Source organism: Trichosurus vulpecula, chromosome 2 (genome assembly GCF_011100635.1).
Source record: "Trichosurus vulpecula isolate mTriVul1 chromosome 2, mTriVul1.pri, whole genome shotgun sequence".
Classification (NCBI taxonomy): domain Eukaryota; kingdom Metazoa; phylum Chordata; class Mammalia; order Diprotodontia; family Phalangeridae; genus Trichosurus; species Trichosurus vulpecula.
Genome location: NC_050574.1, coordinates 176,443,080 through 176,465,158, shown reverse-complemented (window position 1 = coordinate 176,465,158; position 22,079 = coordinate 176,443,080). Strand labels below are relative to the sequence as shown.

The window sequence follows — 22,079 nt, the reverse complement described above, 5'->3', positions numbered from 1 at the left end:
GTGGATGACAGCTATTCTCAGCAATACAAAGATCCAAGACAATGCCAAAGCACCTATGATGAAGAATGGTATAACACCTCCAGAGAGAGAACTGATGGGAGTCTGAAAGCAGATCAAAGCATACTTTTTAAAAACTTTATTTTCCTTGTGTTTTTTTAATCTATGTTTTCTTTCACAACATGACTAATATGGAAATATGTTTTGCATGACTGTGCATGTATAACCTATAACAAATTGCTTTCTTGTTTAAGGAGGGAGCAGGGGAAGGAGGGAGAGAATTTGGAACTCAAAATTTTAAAAATCAAATGTTAAAAATTGTTTTTATATGTAATTGGAAGGCTTATTTAAAAGGTATCAAATGCTTTCTATAGACTACATTGGTATCTCAATTCAGTACACTATCTTCCATCTATGCCCATAATCTGATATATTATATGAAGATTTCCCTCAAAATAACTGCTTAACCAGTCAAGGAATAAATAGTTGTAACAAGGTATCTAAGGGCTACATTATGTAGAAGCCTCTATGAGACAAATGTCCCTGGGGACACCATTTAACATCCCCCTTCCATTTACAGTAGCTTTTGATAGGTTCCTGTAGATACAAAGTCATCTCCATGAAAGGCCAAGGTATCCCATCATGCTATAGGGAAACATCTAAAGAGTATGTATTCCCTTACAACTAGAAACCTGTGCAGACTAGCGCACTCCCAACTCATCATGTAAAAATTCAAACAAAAAGTTCCTATATTGGTTTGTCAGAAATAAGCAAAGAAAACGCAATTTTATTAGCTCCACCTCATTTAAAACTGGCACATCAGTTCTTCACATCTATTGGTTCAGAAAGAGCCCATATAATTACAATAAAACTAAGTAATATTATCCCTTTGCCCACTGGAAAAAAATGACAGGGTAGCTCTGCCTAATCTTCAAAATAAACAAGCAGCTAAAATTATACAAATGTGTGGGGGAGACAGGCAAGTCATTTTCTTTGCATGTCACTTTAACAGTCACTTTTTCTAACTACAGCTGAATTTTAGAATTGTATTGGTTCCAAAGAACAGGATTAAACATAAAACACTCCTGTCCATTGTGATAGAGTCGATCTTAAAGGCAGTGAAGTGTAACAAATACATATGACTAAATGCAGAACATGTGTCAAGTCATATATTTGTTCTCCAAAATACCTTGTCTGGAAAAAAATTATCCAGAACACTTGCCCTGAGCAGAAGACTGGAACAACGCTCCCTGCTATGTGAGCACTGCTCCTGCAAACACTGTCAGCATCTGATCATAGTAGTCTAGCCATGGAAGAGCCCACAAAAGGAGTGTCTGCTTTCCCACATACTATAGAAAAAATTGTCAAAGTTATTTCTGCATTATCACTGTAGGCACTGCAACATTCCCTCCAATAGTCTCTCTTGGGTTCACTCTGTCTTGATGTCATTTGGAGGAATATGAGAATGCAGAATCTCAGCCATAATCACATAAAGTTCTGCAGCATGATTGCTTAAAGACTAATGGGGTCGGGGGGGGGGGGCTCTTTGCTGTTCTTACCAGATGTGTGACCCTGGGCAACTGACTTAACCCTGCTTGCCTCAGTTTCCTCATCTGTAAAATAAGGTGGAGAAGAATATGGCAAACCACTCTAGAAGCCAGTATATGGTAAATGTAGCTTTTTTAAAATTCAATTTTATTTTCAGGTCCACTCTTTCCCTCTGCCCCTCCCCCTTTCTCCACAAGGAAACAAAAAAAAACAAAAACAAAAACAAAACAAGAGCCTTTACAAACGTGTATAGTAAAACAAAACAAATTCTACTTGTCTCAAAAAAAAAGTCTCAATCTGCACTCTGAATCCATTACTACTTTACCTGGAGATTTCATTGTGAGTCATTTAGAATTGTGGTTGGTCATTGCATTGATCAGAGTTCCTGAATCTTTCTAAGTTGGTTTTCTTTATAATATTGTTATTAGATAAATTGTTCACATTTCACTTTGCATCAGTTCCTACAAGTCTTCCCAGGTTGCTCTGAAACCATTCCCTTCATTATTTCCCATAGCATAATAGTATTTCATCAACTTCATATACTATAATTTGTTCAGCCCTTTCCTAATTAATGGGCAACCTCTCAGTTTCCAATTCTTTGCCACCATAAAGAGTTGCTCTAAATATTTTTTTACATGTAGGTCCTTTTCCTCTTTCTTTGATCACTCTGGGAGTATAAACCTAGCTGGGTCAAATGCCTAAATAGCTTTTTGGGCACAGTTCCAAACTGCTTTCCAGAATTGCTGGACCAACTCTCAGTTTACCAACAAGCAGTAAGGTACCTGTTTTCTCACAGCCCCACAAGTATGTCAGCTTCTTATTTTTGTCAACCATGCCTAGCTGACGGATGTGAGTTAATACTGTAGAGTTGTGTTAATTTGCATTTCTCTTATTATTAATGATGTAATAATAAGAAGAATGATAACAATAATAGCTAGCATTTAAATAGTTATCTACTATGAACAGTGCTAAGTCCTTTACAAATATTATCTCATTTAATCTTCACCACAACCCTGAGAGGCAGTTACTATGATATTCTCATTTTACAGTTTAGGAAACTGAGGTAAACAGAAGTTAAATGACTTTCCCAACAGTCACACAGCTTGTAAGTACATATGAAGCTGAATTTGAACTCGGGTCTTCCAGACTCCACTTCCAGCACTCTATCAAATAGAACTTGGTATTCTTCCTCTATTTATCCTTTGAGCTGTCAATTGGGAATGAATCTTATTCTTATAAATTTGAATGAATTCCCTACATATCCTAAAATGAGACTTTTATGAGAGAAACTTGCTACAAAAATGTTTCACCATTTGTTTGTTTCTCTTCTAATTTTAGCTGAATTGGTTTTGTTTTTGCAAAAACTTTTAAATTTAATGTAATCAAAATTGTTCATTTTACCATCCTATGAATTTCTCCATCTCTTATTTGGTCATGAACTCTTCTCCTATCCACTGACCTGACAGATAATTTCTTCCAGGTTCCTCTAATTCATTTATGACGTTACCCATATATAAAAGGTAAATTATACATAAGAGTAGGAAAATTTTTTCTCTTCCTTTACTAATATATTCAAGCCAAAAATCGATGAGTAATAGAAACATTCAAAAGTCAGAAGCAAACAAGTAAGAATCTTGGACTCATAGGTTAGAATGAGAGCTGTATTGGAAGTCAGGCGAGGGCTGGATTAGACTTCTATTCCAAATATGTACTAGTTGTGTAACCGCAGGCAAATCCCAATCCTTCTGAGGGCTGGTTTTTTCACCTATGAATTAATTACAATTATAGTACCTACCTCATGAGACTGCTGTGAGGTACTGTATGTAAAGCCAAAGCACAATGTAAATGACAACCATCATTATCATTACTAATTTCATTCTTCTCATCTTTTTTTCATGATTCAAAGAAATAAATAACCTGGGATAAGAAACTATTCTGTTACTCTTTTATATTTAATGTTTTATAGACTATTGCACAAATAGATAATATAACCACATTTTGTGGCTAAATAAAAGTATTGGGATATAAGCTCATCTTTTACTTCACTAAGAGCTTCTTTGGGACAATTCTAGTAGTAGACAGGACAACAGGAATGATACATACTTTATCCTATTTCCATATAATTGATTTCTTTTGCTAGATTTATACATTTTGAAAGTTTTTCAGTCTATATACCTTGGAAATTATGATTATTTGGAATACAGATATTTATTAAAAATGTGGTTCTCAAGTATATTACAAGACTGGGTGAGGGCTAAACAAATTGTAGAACAAGAATGTAATGGAATATTATTGTGCTATAGGAAACAACACATGATGAATAAAGAGAAGCATGGAAAGTGAGGCAGAGCCAAGAAAACAGTATAAATAATGACTACCACATGCAAATGAAAAGAACAACCAGAAAACAAAAGTGAATATTGTGAAATTGTATATATACACATATACATACATGTATACATATACACACACACAAGTATATACATACATATACATAGAAAGATAGAGACAGACAGACAGACAGACAGACATAGTTTGGCTCCAAAGGAGATAAATGACAAGACACCTCTTCCTGTTCTTTGCAGGAGTTAGGGTACATGAGTGTGGAGTGTGTAACATTGCAAATATCATTTTTTTGATGTCTTCATAGGTTTTGCTGAATTTTTCCCTCTCTTCTTCTACTTAAAAAAAAATTTGTTAAAAGGAATGGGCTGGGGCCAGCTAGGTGGCACAGTGAGTAGAGCACAAGTCCTGAAGTCAGGAGGACCTGGGTTCAAATTCGGCCTCAGACACTTGACACACTTACTAGCTGTATGACCATGGGCAAATCACTTAACCCCAATTGCTCTGCCTTCCCCGCTCAAAAAAAGGAATGGGCTGGAATTTCCAGGAGAAAAGGGGAGGGAAAAGAGACAAGCATTTATTAAGCTCCTCCTATGTTCCAGGTACTATGCTAAGCATGTAATATCCTTTCATTTAATCCTCAAAAGGACCCTGAGAGGCAGGTGCTATTATTACTCCCATTCTACTCTAGAGGAAACTGACACAGACGGGTTAAGTAACTTGTCCGGCGTCATACTGCTAGAAAATGTCTGAGGCTGGACTTCGATTCGAGTCTTTTTGATTTTAGGTCTAGTGTTCTACCCACTGTACCACCTAGCTGCCTCTAAGGGAGGGATACACATAGAAAAACTCTAAGAAATATAAAAACAAAAGCTATTAATAAATATATACTACTTTTAAAAGCACACATACACAAAACTGGTCTTTGTTTGTGGTGGTCATTTTTCAGCAAAATACTGGAAAGCAATTTGTCTGCAAATAACAAGCCTATACAAAAAGTTAGAGAAATGCCAACTGAGCAAAAGTGACTTCTGATGAAGAAATTACAGGGAGGGACATGTGTTTGTGTTTCTGTGTGTAGCATGGAGTATATTTCTAATGTACCTTGTAAAACCCAAGTTTTCTTCACCAAATGATAGCAAACTAAGTTATATATTCAAGTGTGTTTGTTAAAGGGGAGAAGTCTTTATTGATGAAATGTTAAGAGATAGGAGTGCCTGGACACTAAGAGAACACTCACTGGATGTGATCACAGATTTGTTTATCCACTACCAGTTCCTGGGTCAGATGGGCTGTCAGATGACTTTAGAGGGATTTGATGATCACAATGATGAGAGAGGCAGCATGACAATGCACAGGAACCCTGGAGTCAAAAATACCTGGGTTCAAGTCCTACTTCTGACAGATACTGGTTATGTAACCCTAGGCAAGTTACTTATTAACCTCTCAGGTAACTTTCTAAGACAAGATGCACTGACATTGACATTCAGAAGAGTGTTCTCACTAAGAGAGCTTTTTATATTAGTTAGTCCATTAAAAAAAGAATTCTATTATAATTTTGGCCAAGCTAGAAGTTTAGAGAGTAGGGTTCGATCCAGGGCTTTCAAAGAAGTAGCAAAGAGATCAAGAGTGAGAATTCGGGAAATGTTTCTAAACCTCCTGATAGTGAGTATTGTGACTCACTTATCTTTTTTCACCTATAACAGGCCAGCATAGTCTTTCTGAAATACTGCTCATTTGGAAAAGAGGTTCTTAACTCCCGGGTCCTTGAACATTTTTAATATATATTTTGAAAACTCTATTTTAATATAACTGATTTCCTTTGTAATTTTTTGTATTTTATTTTGTGCACTTAAAAACATTATTCTGAAAAGGGATATCCACAGACTTTATCAGACTGCCAAAGGGGTCCATGATACAAAAAAGATTAAGAACTTCTGATTTAGAAGGATGTACAAAAATTCTACACTGTAGATAGGGAAGCATGTTAGACACAGATCAATCTGTGGGAGTCATTGTGGAATAATAGAATCAAAAGAAGTTGTAGGTTTGAATCCAGGCTCACTTACATACCACCTGTGACAACCTTGGACAAGTCATACTCTCTAGCTCTGTTTCTTCACCTATACAATGAAGGAGTTCAACTAGATGATCCCTGAAACCTCCAGTTATAGTCCATGAGCTTATGTGTACAATACAACAACATATTCTATTAGAAGCACTGGCACTTCATATTAGAAGCAAGATATGTTTTCTTGAGACATTTAAAAATGCTCCTGCCTGAAGATATACTACAAGCCCCACCCCATTGTAACTACAGTGCTATTGCCCTGCCTTCCCTCCTCCAAAAAAACCCAAACAAACAAACAATAACTATAGTGCCAAGTATTTCTCTAGTTCAGAGGAAGGGATTTTTCTATTACTAATCACTGATCCAGAAAAAAATTAACCAGGGGCTACCAACCCAAAAAATTGTTTTTATGTATCTTAGTTTTTTAATTTCCTAAGAAATAAAAATGTTTGACTTGCTTTTTAAATTAAAAATAGAAAACAAAACTACTCAGTTAAGTACCACAAATACTAAAAGTGCATTATTTCAGTTCTATTTCCTAGAATTATTTGGGAAGAGGAAAGAGATGAGAAATAAAGAGAAATAGATAAACAAAAGAAGAATGGGAAAGAAAGAAATGAGAAAGAGGAGCAATAGAAGGGGGGAGGGAATGGAAGAGACACACAAATGTAAAGAAATAAGCAGGAAGATGAAGACAGTATGGGCAAAAATAGAAGTATAGGAAAAAAAAGTCACCACTGAGACTCATTAGCTTTTGAGGTGCTAGTCATAAGTTATACCACTTGGGACTATGGATTTCAGATTGATATGATCTATCTACTACTGCTCTTTTAAATGTTTGTAAGAGGAGTCCACACAGATATGGCTGCAGCCTCTGGTTAGTGTCTCTCAAGTGATGCCATTACAGTCACATTTCCATCCTAATGTTAATGCCATGAGGACTTGGATGAGTTCGCCAGGCAGAAGAGGAAGAAAGTAGTATCATGCTTAAACTGGGGGAGCCCAGGAGAACAAGACAAATGAGAGGTAGGTTCCTGACTACGGCCAGCTAGAAGATTGCTGTTAACTATACCTTCTCCAGTACCCAGTTGCAAACATTAAGGGACCACTTTTCCTTCCTCTCCTGGACTTTGCCCATTCCAAATGGGGAGCCCCAAGCTGAGGTTTGTTTGTACCAGGGAGAGCTGGCATTTCCAGGAATATGGAAGAAAAAATGGAGAAAGCTGCTCCTGATACCTTGTTCTCCAAGCAGCTGGGCTTGGGTGAACTGTTAAAACTTTGCGGTATACCCTCACTTCTGTGCTGCCACTCTACTATGAGTGGCTGAGACAATTTTTCTTAACATTGGAATGGAAAGAAGAAAGGCAGCAACCTGCAGCATGGGAATGGCAGGGAGCTCAGATTCCACCCTGGGGACAGCAGGGGGGCTGCAATTTGTGGTTAATATAAAACTGAAGGGAAAGAATTAATGAGGAAGAAGATAAGACTATTTGCTTCCTATCCCACATTTTGACCTTGAGAAGGCCAGTGCATCTATTTTTTGAGCCTGCTACTGATTGATATTACCATGCTTTTCCTAAACTATTTGTTTACTATAACAATAGGTCTCTGTGATTTATTACTAACAATCAGATTTAAGTGGAAGGAAATACCAATGGAGGGGGACAAAATGAACCAAGGTAGACTCACATGAATCTAGACCTCTAGTTCAGTTAAGTCTTAGGAGTAATCAGAAGGCATCACTAAAAAGACTGTAATACCAAAGATCCTTGATAGCTTATTAACCACTATTCACAACTCCTCAACTACTATAATCATTAATATTTACCTTGGTAGAAAGAACCAGAACAGTCCATCAGGAAGAGGAATTATCTTCTAGGATTCAGGTGGAATAATTCAAATAATAGCCTACGGGCAGGATGAAATTAGGACAAGGGCAAATCTGCATCCTCTAGAACAGAGTTTCTAGTGTAATACCTTTGCTTTAGTGTAATGGTTTTCAACTGTGTAAAAAGCTATGGAACCACACACTACCTGGCTGATTTTCCTGTCAAAAGTCTGGTTAGAAGGGTTTTGTTGGTGTTTTATGTATTTGCACGTGGGGGGGAGGGCGGTAAAGTTGTGTTATATTAAAAATAAATTCGCTCTAAAGCATTCACTAAAATTTATTTACTGTGACCACATGAAATAATCTTTTAATGAATAATTCTTTTGGAAAAAAATGAAGCCTCAAAATGTAAAAAATGTTCTTGATTCTTTTTTTTGGGGGGGGGGATGCAATAGTTTCCAAGTCCAAAGGCCAGAAACTACTATAAAGTTGTAGTGAGCAATGCTTTCTGAAGAATGAAACAAGGCAGAGTAATTTTGATTTGCCTATGATAATAGTGGAGCTAAAACTAGAATGCTTGCTTCTCACAAAAGTATAGATATCCTATTTCTCCCATGAATGATAGATGATAGAGAGATGGACAGACAGATAGAGAGATAGACAGGTGGATAGATGGATAGATAAATGGATAGAATGTTTATCAAGCACCACTAAATGCCAAGCACAGAGCAGGGGGACAAAAATATAAGCAAGCAAATCAGTCTCTACCCTCAAAGAGATAACATCTAAATGGGAGAAGACAACACATAGAGAAGGGAGTTGACAAGGATTCATCATAATCCTCTGTCCTTATGTCCTCTTTATTTTCCACATGCAAACTTTATGGAAACTGACTCTGACAAAACAATGTCTAGAGTTTAATACATGGTTTTTGGTTTTGGTTTTTTTTTTTTCTGCATGAGTTTGGCAGGAGCATGAGAAAGAGGGGAAAGAATCACTGACCCAGAAGGGACCTATGTGTCATCTGGTTAACTGTACTATCTCTAGGCAAGAATGTTCCTAAACAACCAATCAAACAACAAATATTTATTAATTACCTACCACATGACAGGCCCTGTGCTAGGCACTAGGAACGCAAAGACAGGAAGTGTTATTTACATTCTATTGAATGAATGGTGTTCTACCTTTTTCTTGACAGCCTCCATAAAATGAGATTTTACTGTGTCCCTAGGAGTTTAGTCCTTTTTCCATGAGAAATTTCAATAGAAAATAGTCAATGGTTCAGAAATCAAGGAATAAGGTAAGAGAGGAATTTGAAGGGGAAGATAAAATATCCAAAGAAAACTGAAATTTGAAGTGAATACTTACATTTTCATAACTAATGAATTACAAATTGTAGGAAACTACAATTTCCTTACAGAAGTCTCTCTTAATGGAAGAAGGTTTAATTTTCAGCTCCTATAAATGAAGGAACTAACAGGATGCTCACACACCTAACTTAAAAAGTAGTTATAATGGAAACCCCATGTGTTCATAGCACCCAAACAAAACAGATATACAGTCTTTCCTTTTTCATGTGTTTGAAATGAACTACTTCTACTTCTTCCCACAAGATAATCTATTATATTAAGAATTCCATATTTAGAACCATAAAGACTGGATTTCTTTAAAAATATACAAATAGCTTGCATATCAAAACTGCCTATTCCATATGGCAACATTTCCACTGCAAAGAAAGCAAATTTAAATGAGCTCTAAACATAGTGTGGGAAATGCAGATCAACTTTCAAATCAAACTGCAACTGCAGCCTTAGCACCATTGTGAAAAGCAACCCAAATTGCTACATATCTTTTATATACACATATGTTCACACGGAAGATAGAGACTGAATATGTGATTTCATACAAATAAGGAATTCCCAAATGTGCATTTTGTACCCAGGAACCCAGGAACATTTACACACGTGGGTGGATAATAGTTGTACGTTCTTTATTCAACCCTTTCAAACAAGCAAAAACAATACATGACAAACAAGACGGACAAATTTGGCCTGAAATTTTAGTTGTTAGAAGATAGGAAAAAAAAATACTTGTTCAATGGGTTCCTTTACTTGGGAAATGAAGATAACAGAAGTGATGATGCTACTATACTTAGAGATACAGTGTTGAAAACACTTCAACAAAGGCTCCAGTATAACCTATGACAATTATTTTACATCTTTTGGTTTTTCCTTAAGATTTGCAAAGCAAAGGTACAGCATAATTGGGACTATACATTAGAAACATAGAAATCTTCCAGAAATAATGAAGATAATGTAGGCCACTTCAAGAAACTCAGATTCTGAAACCTATAGAGAAGCCTACCAGTAGCACTAACTTCATACCAGTTCAAGAGTCAGACTCTGGCAGTGAATAACCCAGATATTCTCCTTTTTTACAAGAATAAGGTAGGAGCAGATGTTCTTGACCAAGTGGCAAGGTGATACTCAGTGAAAGAACCAAGGAAGAGATAGGCTATACATATTTTCTATAATGTTCCATATATGGGCCTCATCGAGTGGTTATTATATTAAAAAGTTTGTGATTCAAACATTGTACATTGAGAATACTTCCAAAAAGGCAAGTGAGTTTACCAAAGATTATCCAAGTGGCAAAGCAGAAGCTATAACAACCATGGTTGAAGACCATAGTTGTCCTCCAGCCAAAATGTGCTGCCATTGTGGCACTACAAAGTGCTCAAACAGGACCACAAGTCTATGCTTTGTATACAAAAAATTTGTTTGTGACAAACATTCAACAAAAAAGTGCAAAAATGCAACTCCTAAATGAGTGATTGGGAGCTAGGTGGCGAGTACTAGGCCTGGAGTCAAGAAGATTCATCTTTATGAGTTCAAATCCGCCCTCAGACACTCATGAGCCCTGCAACCCTGGGCAAGCCATTTAACCCTGTTTGCCTCAGTTCTTCAACCGCAAAATGAGCTAGAGAATGAAATGGCAAACCACTCTAGCATCTTTGCCACGAAAACCCCAATTGAGGTCACAAAAAGTCAGACAAGACTGAAACAACTGAACAACAACAAAATAAGTGATTATAAGGAAATATATTTGGTAACAAATATTTTCTTACTCCTATCTGTATTTTAAATACAAATAGATATGTAATAGATATAAGTAGATATTATAGCTTTACTTTGAAATAAACATTTTCATCCTACCATCTTCATTTTCATTGCCTTATCATTTAAAAAAAATGCACTGCATCAACTGACTCAGCTTGGTCCTTCGAGGTATTCTTCAATTCTAGAATTTCTAACACTACCAATAGAAGTTTTGGCACTAACACTTAGCTGTGCTGCCCTTGGATCACTTAACCTCTGTTTTCTCATCTGTAAAATAGAGAAAATAACTGTGCTCCTAAGAAGCAAATGAAATTAATGCATCAATTAACAAGTATTTCTTAAGGACCTACATACGGATCTGTGTACTGGGAATATAAATATGATGAATCCCTCCCTACTCATACAATGAATGAGAAAATGCCTACTAATAAGGAACTGATATTCTAAAAGGGAAGACAACAAGTACATATACTGTTGTTTGTCCTTCATTTTTGAAGAGGATAAATGACATCATGGGATGATGTGTGTGTGTAAACTGGATTTAAGTGAGGCAGAGCTGCACAAAGTCATCAGCCTCACTTTCTCTTCCAGAGTCACTGAAGTCCAGTGGCAAGACAAAAGTCAAGATGACTGGCAATGGCCAGGGATGCAGTGGATGACCTGGATATGTTCAATGTCTAACCAAGCTCCAAGCACTCCACAGTGCCTGATTCCACTGCCTTCATAGCTGTTAGAATTGTTCTCATCTCTCCATTCCACTAGGAAAATCTTTGCAAGCTTGGAGTAGACATCCTTCTAACTCATCAATGGATTAGAGGTCCGTCAATTACCCTCAACCTGGTTTGCCTGTCTAAGATGATTTATTAGAGCATGGCCACTGTGCATGCTACAGCTTCTTGGAGCCACAGGTGAGACTTGAATGCCAGGTAGATGCCAGAGGTGCATGAGCAATCCTGAAAAAGGCTTGGTAAGCCCTCACGCAGGAGGTACTTAGTCCTCCTTGAACATGCCATACACATATATAAGTATATTCAAAAGAAAAGTCACTATTGTTTGTGGGACTAAGAACAGTGTCAAACAGAAGTTGGTGCTTGAACTGCATATGGAAGAGGCATAAGGTAGAGGTGAAGAAGGAATGTATCCTGGACATAGAGGATGGCCAATGGAAAGGCTAGGAGAGGAATGTTAGAAAAGGAGCACTATACAATGAGGCTGGAAAGATAGGTTGGAGCCAAGCTGTAAAGGGCTTTAAAAGCTAAACAGAGTAGTTTATAGTTTAACTTGGAACAGTGAACCACTGGAGCTCACTGAGTAGGGGAGTAACACAATCAGCTCTAAACTTAAGAAGAATCACTTCTATAGCAGTGTGTGGGCTGGATTGGAGTGGGGAAAGACCAGAGATAGGGAGACTAGTTAGAAGCCTACTGTAACACAACTGCATACTAAGCACCAAGTAAACTATAGATATGACATGTATTGTCGTTATGATTATTACTTCACTACAAACTTTCTAGCCTACCAATACTTCTTGCCAGAACCCTTCCCACACCTGGAGAAACCTCCACCAAGGGGCCCCACTCTCCAAACTGATGTTTATTTCTCCAGGACCACTATTTCAGGAAAACTTTCAGCCAGGATTCAATACACTCCTAACTTTCAGGCCTTCCACCCTCTCTCTAATCCCCCCAGTTTTGGAACCATGAATTATCATCAAATCAACTTTGCGTTAATGAAACATCCTCCACTCTGCATCTGTTTCTCTGCCTGGTTTCAACTCCATGGGACACAATGCCCCCATGCCAGATACCTCCTAATCCAACCCCTTACCCTGCTTCCTGCCTTCTTTTGTGTATAGTCTTCCCCTATTAGATTGTAAGATCCTTGAGGATGGCGACTGTCTTTCTTTTTATTAATTGTATCCCCAGTGCTTAGTTAGCACTGTGCCTGGCACACAGTAGGTGCTTAAGAAATGTTTACTGGATTGGACTAGAGCGTGTCAATCTACTCCCATAAGGCCCCACTCACCATCGCAGTAACTCTCTGGACCAAAGTGCCCCTCCTTGGCTACCACTGCCCTTTGTAAGTAATCTGGGGGCCTGAAGGCCTGCAACATTTTAGGGGCAAAAACTGTTTGTTTTTTGTGTTTGCATTCTCAGCAATTAGTACAGTGTTTGGCACACAGTAAATGCTTAATAAATGAAGTACTTAACATATGCTTAATAAATGCTTCCAGATATGGAGGTAGCTAGGTCATGCAGTAGATAGGATGCTGGACCTGGAGTTAGGAAGACCTGAGTTTAAATCTAGACCCAGACACTTACTAGTTGTGTGACCCTGGGCAAGTCACTTAATTTCTGTCTGCCAGTTTCTATGTAAAACAGTAATTATTTTATCGCCTATCTCCCAAGGTTCTTATGAGAATAAATTTAGATAATACTTGTAAAGTGCTTTGCAAACCTCAGAGCACTAGCTGTTAGCTATTTTTCATTCATTCCTTTAAAACCAGACAAAAATCTCTGGTGGTCTCACATTGGTGAAACTCTTCCAGAAGGCTGACCTGAAACTGTCCGTGTGGTCTCTATTGCTTTGCTTTTATTTTAGTTCCATATGAAATGAATTCATCCTATACTTCACTACAACTCCATTCCATTTATTCATAAAACTAATTGTATTATAAATGTGTAGTAAATTGGACGAAAGGTATTTTAAAAAGAGGACTGGACTTGAAGTACAGCCTGGACCAAATCTATGTTCTTCCTATAGTAATTGGCCATAGCTCACAGCTAAAGGTCCAGAAAGCATTTGCCATAGAAATGGGATATAATATCACTAACTCTAGATGCTTAGTTCACAATTTGAAATGCTATTGTTGAAACTACCCATAGTGTTTCAAAACACTTCTTCAGGATTAGTCAAGTAGGAAGAGGTACAGAGAAAGCAAGGCAAACATGGGGGTGGTCACATGGGGGTGGATATAGGAACTAGAGGTCTAAATTCATAAAACAGCCTTAGCTGGGCTGCCACCCACTAAATTTCCAATCTCCAGGGGATTTTCCTCACCATCTGGGCCACCAACCCTAAATGGAATTTGAAAAGGAGAATCATTCATTCTATATTATCCTTTCTCATCAGTAATGCTGTTTTCATAGGTAGAAGAGAGCAGGGTATACTGGGAATTATGCAAAAGACAACGGCTCTTCAGAATATTCAAAGGCCTGGCAGAGGTAATGAGAGCAGAAACTTGTTTGGATCAGAATAGCCTATGTAGTTATTACAAGGAAGACTCACTATAAGCAGCTGACTGTTTAGAAAAGTTGCAACAAGTTTTCCAAACAAAAGTTAAAATGAAATCCTACAAGAGAATATAGAAGCATTCCTAGGTTGTTATTTATCTTTTTCTTTTTGATCTGGCCTTATGATTTCCTCAGTGTAAGGAACTTCCTGGTGTATAAACTCTCCACAAACGCAGATCTCCTCTGTACTCCTCTGTACTTTATACTCAGGAGAGTTACCCAGGGCACTAGGTTAAAGGATTTGCTCATCATAATGGAGCTAGTACAATATGTGTTATAGGCTTCTCCTTATGAAATTTTTATGAGTAGTCTAGGCATGTATTAAGGACATCTTTGCTGATATATCAAAGGCAGGTCTTGAATGCAGTCCTTTCTTCTGATTCCAAGGCTTGGCTTTCTATCCACTACATTACGCTACCTCTCACTTACATGACTCCCTAAATTTTTTTCAAAAACACCTTATACTAGTATCATGTTTATAGTTCATTACTATTATACTATATTATACTATAAAAGCCTGCAGGTCCTGCAGGCTTCTGAAGATAAAGCATAACCTATGAGAGAGGCAAGGAAGGAAGTAAGGCAAAGAGAGCAAAATGGAACTCCCTAAATCTATCCAAGAAAACAAAACTGAAAAAAATACATCATTTTCTTGTCCAATAAATCAACCACATCTTTAGGCACTTTGGTTCATCACAAAGACATCCTTGATATGAAGGATATGATTATTTCTTACTTCCCTTTGCAAGTACTGGCCCAAACTGTTAAGGCTAATGATAACCATAGCGGTGAAAGAAAAGATCTTGGTTCCTATACTTGTGTATGTATGTACATCTATATATATTAAAACAAGGTAACCCAGGTTTCTTGACTCAGACTTGTACTCCTTCCATTATACCTTGCTGCCTCTCTACTGACAATACTAACAGTAGTTTTATAAGCACTAAGTTTACAAGAATTCATATAGAGTTCCTGGTACTAATAAAACAATCTTAATCTTAAAGTGTATGGAAATATAAGCATATGGAGTTAATAATTAAGGATCAATTTAAAATAATAAAGAAAGCTGATGGATTAAACAGAACTTTGTGACAGAAGGAATGAGGAAATAAAAATTACACACGTCAATATTTGTATGAAATAATGTCAAATCTAAAATACACTTACCAAATGATTCTTAGTTGTCTGACATTTAGATTACTAAAATTCAGTGCTTCTCCATTAGTTTTGAGATCAGTGTCCTGCTCAAAACCAATGCAGGCTAAGAACCACAAAGACATAGGAAGACATGATGATGCCAACTGCTAAAGACATTTTGTTTCTATTATTGAGGCTCCAAGAGACTGATCAGTGCATCTGGACGTACTTGTACAAAATTTTTTACCAGGGCTAAAATTAAGGAATTATTAACATACTCCATTTCAGACTACATACTAGAGAATAACTGAATCCAATGTGCAAAATTGTCCTGAAATGTGACATACCAGACTTGCAAACAAACAAAGAAACACAAAGAAATAACCACAACAACAAAAAGTTTCTATTCAGGCCACTGGACTTCTAAATTCCAACAATACCCTCCTAATAAATTCCCACTTAGCATTCCTAAATTAGAAGCTCAAATCAAACAGTAATCAATGGAATAAGGGGAATGAACATTTTATTTATATACTGCCTTCTATGTGCCAGCTACAGTACTAAGCACTTCAAAAATATTTACTCAAAGGGTAGCTAGGTGGCGCAGTGAGTAGAGCACCAGCCCTAGAGTCAGGAGGACCTGAGTTCAAATCCCACTTCAGACACTTGACACACTTACTAGCTGGTAAGTCACTTAACCCCAATTGTCCTGCCTTCCCCCCTCCAAAAAAAAAGAAAAAATAATACTTACTCATTTTATTCTCATAACCCTGGGAAGAAGTAGGTACTATTACTATCCCCATTTTGCATTTGAAGAAACTGAGCCAGTGTCTGCAGTGGGAGCAGTGTACAAACTAGACACAATGAGTAGCAGCTTCAAGACCCTACAAAGATCCTAGCAGAACTAAGGGGAAATTCATAATAATTCCATGCAGGGAGAAAAGGAATTCAAATAATCAGGAACCATGTGCTGCCTTTGCTCCTATTCATATACTGCTGAATGAAGCTGGAAAAATCATGAAACCATGCTTATTGGATACAACACAAATTTGCATTACATAATCTCAACTGGGCTCTCCTCAAGGCAATCCTTTTATACCTCCCTAATCAATTCACTCTCCCACTCTACTATACAGTACCTTTTCCAAATCTTTTCTTCTCTTCTCAAAATTCCATGGGTCCCCCTCCCCCTATGCTGTCAGCTGAGAACCTTCCGTCATATTTCATTAAAAAGAGTGAAGCCTCACTTCACACCCTGCAAATTGACAAAAATGACCAAAAACGGCAATAGTCAATATTGGAAGGGTTGTAGGCACATAGGCACACTGATACATTGCTGATAGATCTATGAAATGGCACAACCATTCTGGAAAGTAATTTGGTATTATGCAAATAAAGAGATAAAATGTCCTTACCCTTTGAGCCAGAGACTCCATTACTAGGTTTATATCTCAAGTAAAACATCATTAAGAAAAAAAGACCCCATAAACTCCAAAATAGATTTAGCACTTTTTGTGAGAGCTAAGAATTAGAAACAAAATAGATGCCCATCAATTAGAGAATGGCTAAACAAACTGTGGCAAATGAACATAATGGAATATTATTGTGTTATAACAAATTCTGTATGTGAAGAATACAGAGAAGACTGGAAAGAGCAACATGAACTGATAAGAATGAAGGAAAAAGAGACAAGAAAACCATACTCACAATAACTACAACAATATAAATGGAAAGAATGACACCAAAAAAATCAAAATTGAATGTAACAAAATTATAAAGGTCAAGTGGGATACAAAATGAAGAGGCATGACAAGACACCCTCAACCCATCTATCTGTGAAGGTAGGAAGTCCACAAGTGTTACACATTGCTCATGTTTTCAGACATTTTCAATTTTTCAATCAGTTGTGCTGACTTTTTTTTCCTCTCCAAAAAATACTATTTGTCATATGGAAGGGCTCACAGAAAGGGTGAGAGGGAGAGAGATCTCAGATACTTGGTGATGTAAGAAACATAAAATAGCAATAAAAACTCATTTAAAAAAAAAGATTGAGGCCACTTGACAAGATACTTTCTGCTATTATCTCCTCTACCCATCTCACATGAAGAAGTAGCCCTTCTCCTTACCAAGGCAAACCATTCTATATGCACAAAGGCATCCACTCTACTCTGTTCTCTCCAGTATATTGTCCCTCTATTATGCCCACTCTGTCACTAATCTTCAACATTTCCCTACTGGCTGCTTCTCTATTGCCTACCAACACAACCATGTCTTCTCCATCCTCAAGAAACTCTTCAATTTGAGTCATCCATTCCTTCTAGTTATCATTCTATAATCTCATCTTCCTTTCCTGGCTAAATTTGAGAAGTTCATCTACATAGGTGTTTCCATTTCCTTTCCCTCACTATCTTCTTAACTATGTAGTCTGGCTTCTGACCTCATCATTCAATTAAAACTGCTCTCTAAAGTTACTTAATGGCCTCTCTAATAACTAAATTTAATGGCCTTTTCTCAATCCTCACCCTTCTTGACCTGTCTGCAGCTTTTGACATTGTTGTTCAATCTCTTCTCTTTAGTAATCTCTTCTCTCTAGGTTTTCAAGGCATTGCTCTTTCCCAGTCCTCCTAGCTGTCTGATCTCTCCTTTCCTTGATCTTCATCTGTTTCACACATGTTAATCTCTGGGTGTCCTCCAAGATTCCATCCTAGGTCCTCTTTTCTCCTTCCTCTATACTATTTTGCCTGACCATGGCTAATATGTAAAGATGTTTTGTATGACTTCACATATATATAACACATCAAATTGCTTGCCCTCTCAATGAGGAGAGATGGGAAGGAGGCAGAGAATTTGGAACTCAAAACTTTGAAAAAGAATATTTTTTAAAAATAAGAAAACTGAAACTAAGAATATTAAAAATCATTTTTACATATATTTGAAAGAATAAAATATAAAATATAAAAATATACTATTTTGGTTGGTAATTTCATCAGCTCCCATGAATTCAATTACGAACTCTATGCCAATGATTCTCAGATTTATTTATCCAGTTCCTGCCTCTCTCCTGACTTCCATGTTCACATCTCCAACTGCCATCTTGGTCATGTTGAACTGGATATCTTAGAGACATCTTAAACTTAACATGTCCAAAAACAAACTCATTCCCTCCCTTCCCCCCAAACACTCCCAACTTCTGTATTATAGTTGAAGGTACCACCATCCTACTAGGTACCTAGGTACCATCCTTGACTCCTTCCTCTCATTCCCTATATCCAATGCATTGTCAAAGCCTGTTGATTTTCACCTTCATAACATCTCTTGCATAAGATCCCTTCTCTCCTCTCAAACTGCTACCACCTAGGTGGCAAGCCCTTATCACTTCACACCTGGACTACGCTGCAATAGCCTGTTGGTTGATCTCTCCCTACTTCGGTCAATATCCTCTATTAGCTGCCAAAGTGATCCTCCTAAAAGCACAGGTCTGATCATGGTACCCTTCCTCCTCAGAGGCTCCCTATCACCTCCAAGATTAAATATAAAATCACGTTTGGCATTCAAAGCCTTTCATAACCTGGTCCCCTGCTACCTTTCCAATATTTTTACACCTTACATACTATGCAATCCAGAGACACTATTCTTGCTGTTCCTCAAATAAGATACATCACCTCCCAACTCCAGGTATTTTAACTGGCTGTTCCCCTTTCCTTCCCCCCACTCCACTCATGCCTGGAAAGGTCTCCTTCCTTGCCACCACCTCTTGGCTTCCCTCAAGTCCCACCTAAAATCCATCCTTCTACAAGAAGCCTTTCTTGATCTCACTTCATTCTAGTGTCTTCTTACTGTTGATTATTCTAATTTATCTTGTAAATCTGCTTCTTTGTACATAGTTGTTTGTATAGCTGCTTCCTGGCACAAAGCAGGCACTTAATGTTTTTAACTGACTACAAAATGACCTTGAAGTCTATGCAACTCCTTTCTATTTCTGCAGTCACAGTTTCAGAATGGGAGAAAAGGTTTAGAGATTGTGTGAAACATTAACTATTGGTCCTCTAAATATGAGATCCTTGTCTCTAAGGCATTGAGATGGTGTAGCAGATAGAGTGTAGCAAGTCATAAAGACCTAAATCCTGCCTCTGACACTAACTAGCTGGGTGGGAAAGTCACTTAATCTCTCTCAACCTCAGTTGAGCTAACTGTAATAGGCATGCTGAAAGGATTAAATAACATGCAAAATGCATCTTTAAAGCACTCTATAAATGCTATTTATTATAATTACTACTACTATCACTACCACTACCACCACCACCACCACTACCAATATAATTATTACTATTGAAGAGTGGTAATTTTCCCTGGTATTACTAAGCACCAAGAAGTAAAGATCCAGCAAAGTTCCTGAATCTGGTTAGTGAAGATACTGGGTGTGAAATGTTCAGTAATAGGTGTGGCACTAGTGGCAGCCACAAACTTCAAAAGAACATGCTGGCTAGCAGTCCTAGGTAAAATGACAGTCATGTCACCTCAATTTTCAATGACAACAATGGCATGAGCTTCTAACAGGTGCTTTTCCCAAGTTCTTCTCAGACTGATGATGTGATGCTGGCACTTTCTGTTACACATTTACTGTTCCATTTGGAAATAAAGATTGTACCACTCAAGTGAGTTCTTACAGCAAGAAATTCAAGGACATACATTCATCTAAATATCTAAAACATCTAGGGCTCCAAAATTTTTAAAGTTTTCCTTTTAAATTATGATGGGACGCAAGTACACAAGGGAGGGACCCTTTCGAAGGCAGTGTACTTTAAAGGCTTTCCTCTAGTGAAGTATGCAACGTGCATATGCCAAAAACATACAAAATTCCTTAAAAGATGTAACAGTGGAGATAAATTTGATGATCCTCTGACCGTTGATAGAAAACAACAGGTAAAACAGGAAGACATATATGCTCACCAGAGATGTTTGCCACCATCATGGAGGATGTCAGGGACAGTTCAAATGGAAAGGAGATTCCCTAGAGATCATAAGGTCTTCCAGATTATTCTATTTGCAAATGACATTGGGTTGAGTGTATCAAATTCTGCAATACTGTACAACCTCCTAAATGACTGAACAATCAACTGAGAAGCATTAATTAAGTACTTACTCTGTTCCAGGCACTGTGCTAAGTGCTGGGGATACAAAGGAAGGCAAAAATTTTTCTTGCATTCAAGAAGTTTACATTCTAATGGGGGAGACAACATGTAAATAAACAGGTACATATAAAAAACCCATAAAGATAACCATGGGGGGAAGATTCTAGCAACTGGGAGGGACCAGGAAAAGCCTCCTGCAGAAGGTGGCAATTGAAATGAGTCTTGAAGGAAATAAGCAATTTTGAGAAGAAGTGAAGAGGGAGAGATTTTAGGCATAGGAGACAGCCAGTACAGAGGCATGAAAAAGGGAGACAAAGTATCATGGGTGAGGAACAATAAAGTAGGTAGCACAAATAATACTGATATGTGAACAGAAAAGAATATGAGCCAGCTGCATAGCAGAAGTACAAGATAACCAGTATGCAGTCCAGGTATTCCACAAGCATTCATACAACATTAAAAGATCTAGAGGAAAATGAGAAGAGTCACAGAATAGATGGCAAAATGTCCATTCACTGGGATTTGCACCACTAGAGGAAATGCCCACATAGGTGAGATCACAGAGAAAATGATCAAAGATGTACTAATTCCAACTCTTAAGTCATGGTCATAATTTACCATCCTCCTTTCAAGAGGTTTTTTCTGCTAAGAAGTTAACTGTTCCTTGGAAAAGGTCTGTGAAGAAGAGCGATTTTCTGGATTATCTACTAAACTTAGAAAAGTAAAGCAAAGGAAAACTTGAGGTCTTATATAGAATCATACCATATTAAAGTTGGAAAGGATCGAAAAGATCATCTAGTTCCATTACCCCAAGAGCAGATCAACAAATTGGTCATTAACTAAAAAAAAACTAACCAAAAAAACTAGAAAAGCTACAAATAGAAATTTCCCAACTAAACACCAAAAAAACAGAAATCCTAAAACTCAAAGGAGAAATGAATAAAATTTGAAGTGAAAAAAAGATTAAACTAATAAATTAAGAACTTTTTAAAAAATAAAATAGATAAACCATTGGCTAATTTGCTTTTTTAAAAAAAGAAAAACCAAATTACCTGTTACAAAAATGAAAAGGGTAAAAAGCACAACGAATGAAGATGAAATTAAAGCAATTATTAGGAACTACTCTGCCCAACTTTATGCCAAAAGTACTGATAAGCTAGATGATATAGATGAATATTTGCAAAAACATAAAGTGCCCAGATTAACAGAAGAAGAAAGAGAATACTTAAAATAATCCTATCTTAGAAAGTGAACAAGTCATAAATGAGCTACCTAAGTGGGGGGAAGGGGGGCAGGACAAGATGGATTTATAAGCAAATTCTAGCAAACACTTAAAGAATATTAATTCCAATACTAAACTGTTTGAAAAAAAGGTAAAGGAGTTCTACCAAAATCCTTCTATGAGACAAATATGATTTTAATATTTAAACCAGGGAGAGAAAAAAAACAGGAAAAAAACTTATAGACCAATTTCCCTAATAAATATTGATGCAAAAATTTTAAATAGAATTCGGGCAAAGCAATATATCACAAAGATCATATACTATGATCAGGTGGGATTTATACCAGGAATTCAGGGCTGGATCAATATTAGGTAAGCATAACTGACCA

General features: G+C 37.2%; 1 protein-coding gene across 2 annotated transcripts in view; it reads right to left on the bottom strand.

The window, feature by feature from the left end:
• Positions 1-22,079, bottom strand: part of JAM3 (junctional adhesion molecule 3) — a 92,046-nt gene that overhangs the window by 43,563 nt on the left and 26,404 nt on the right. The window lies entirely within an intron of this gene.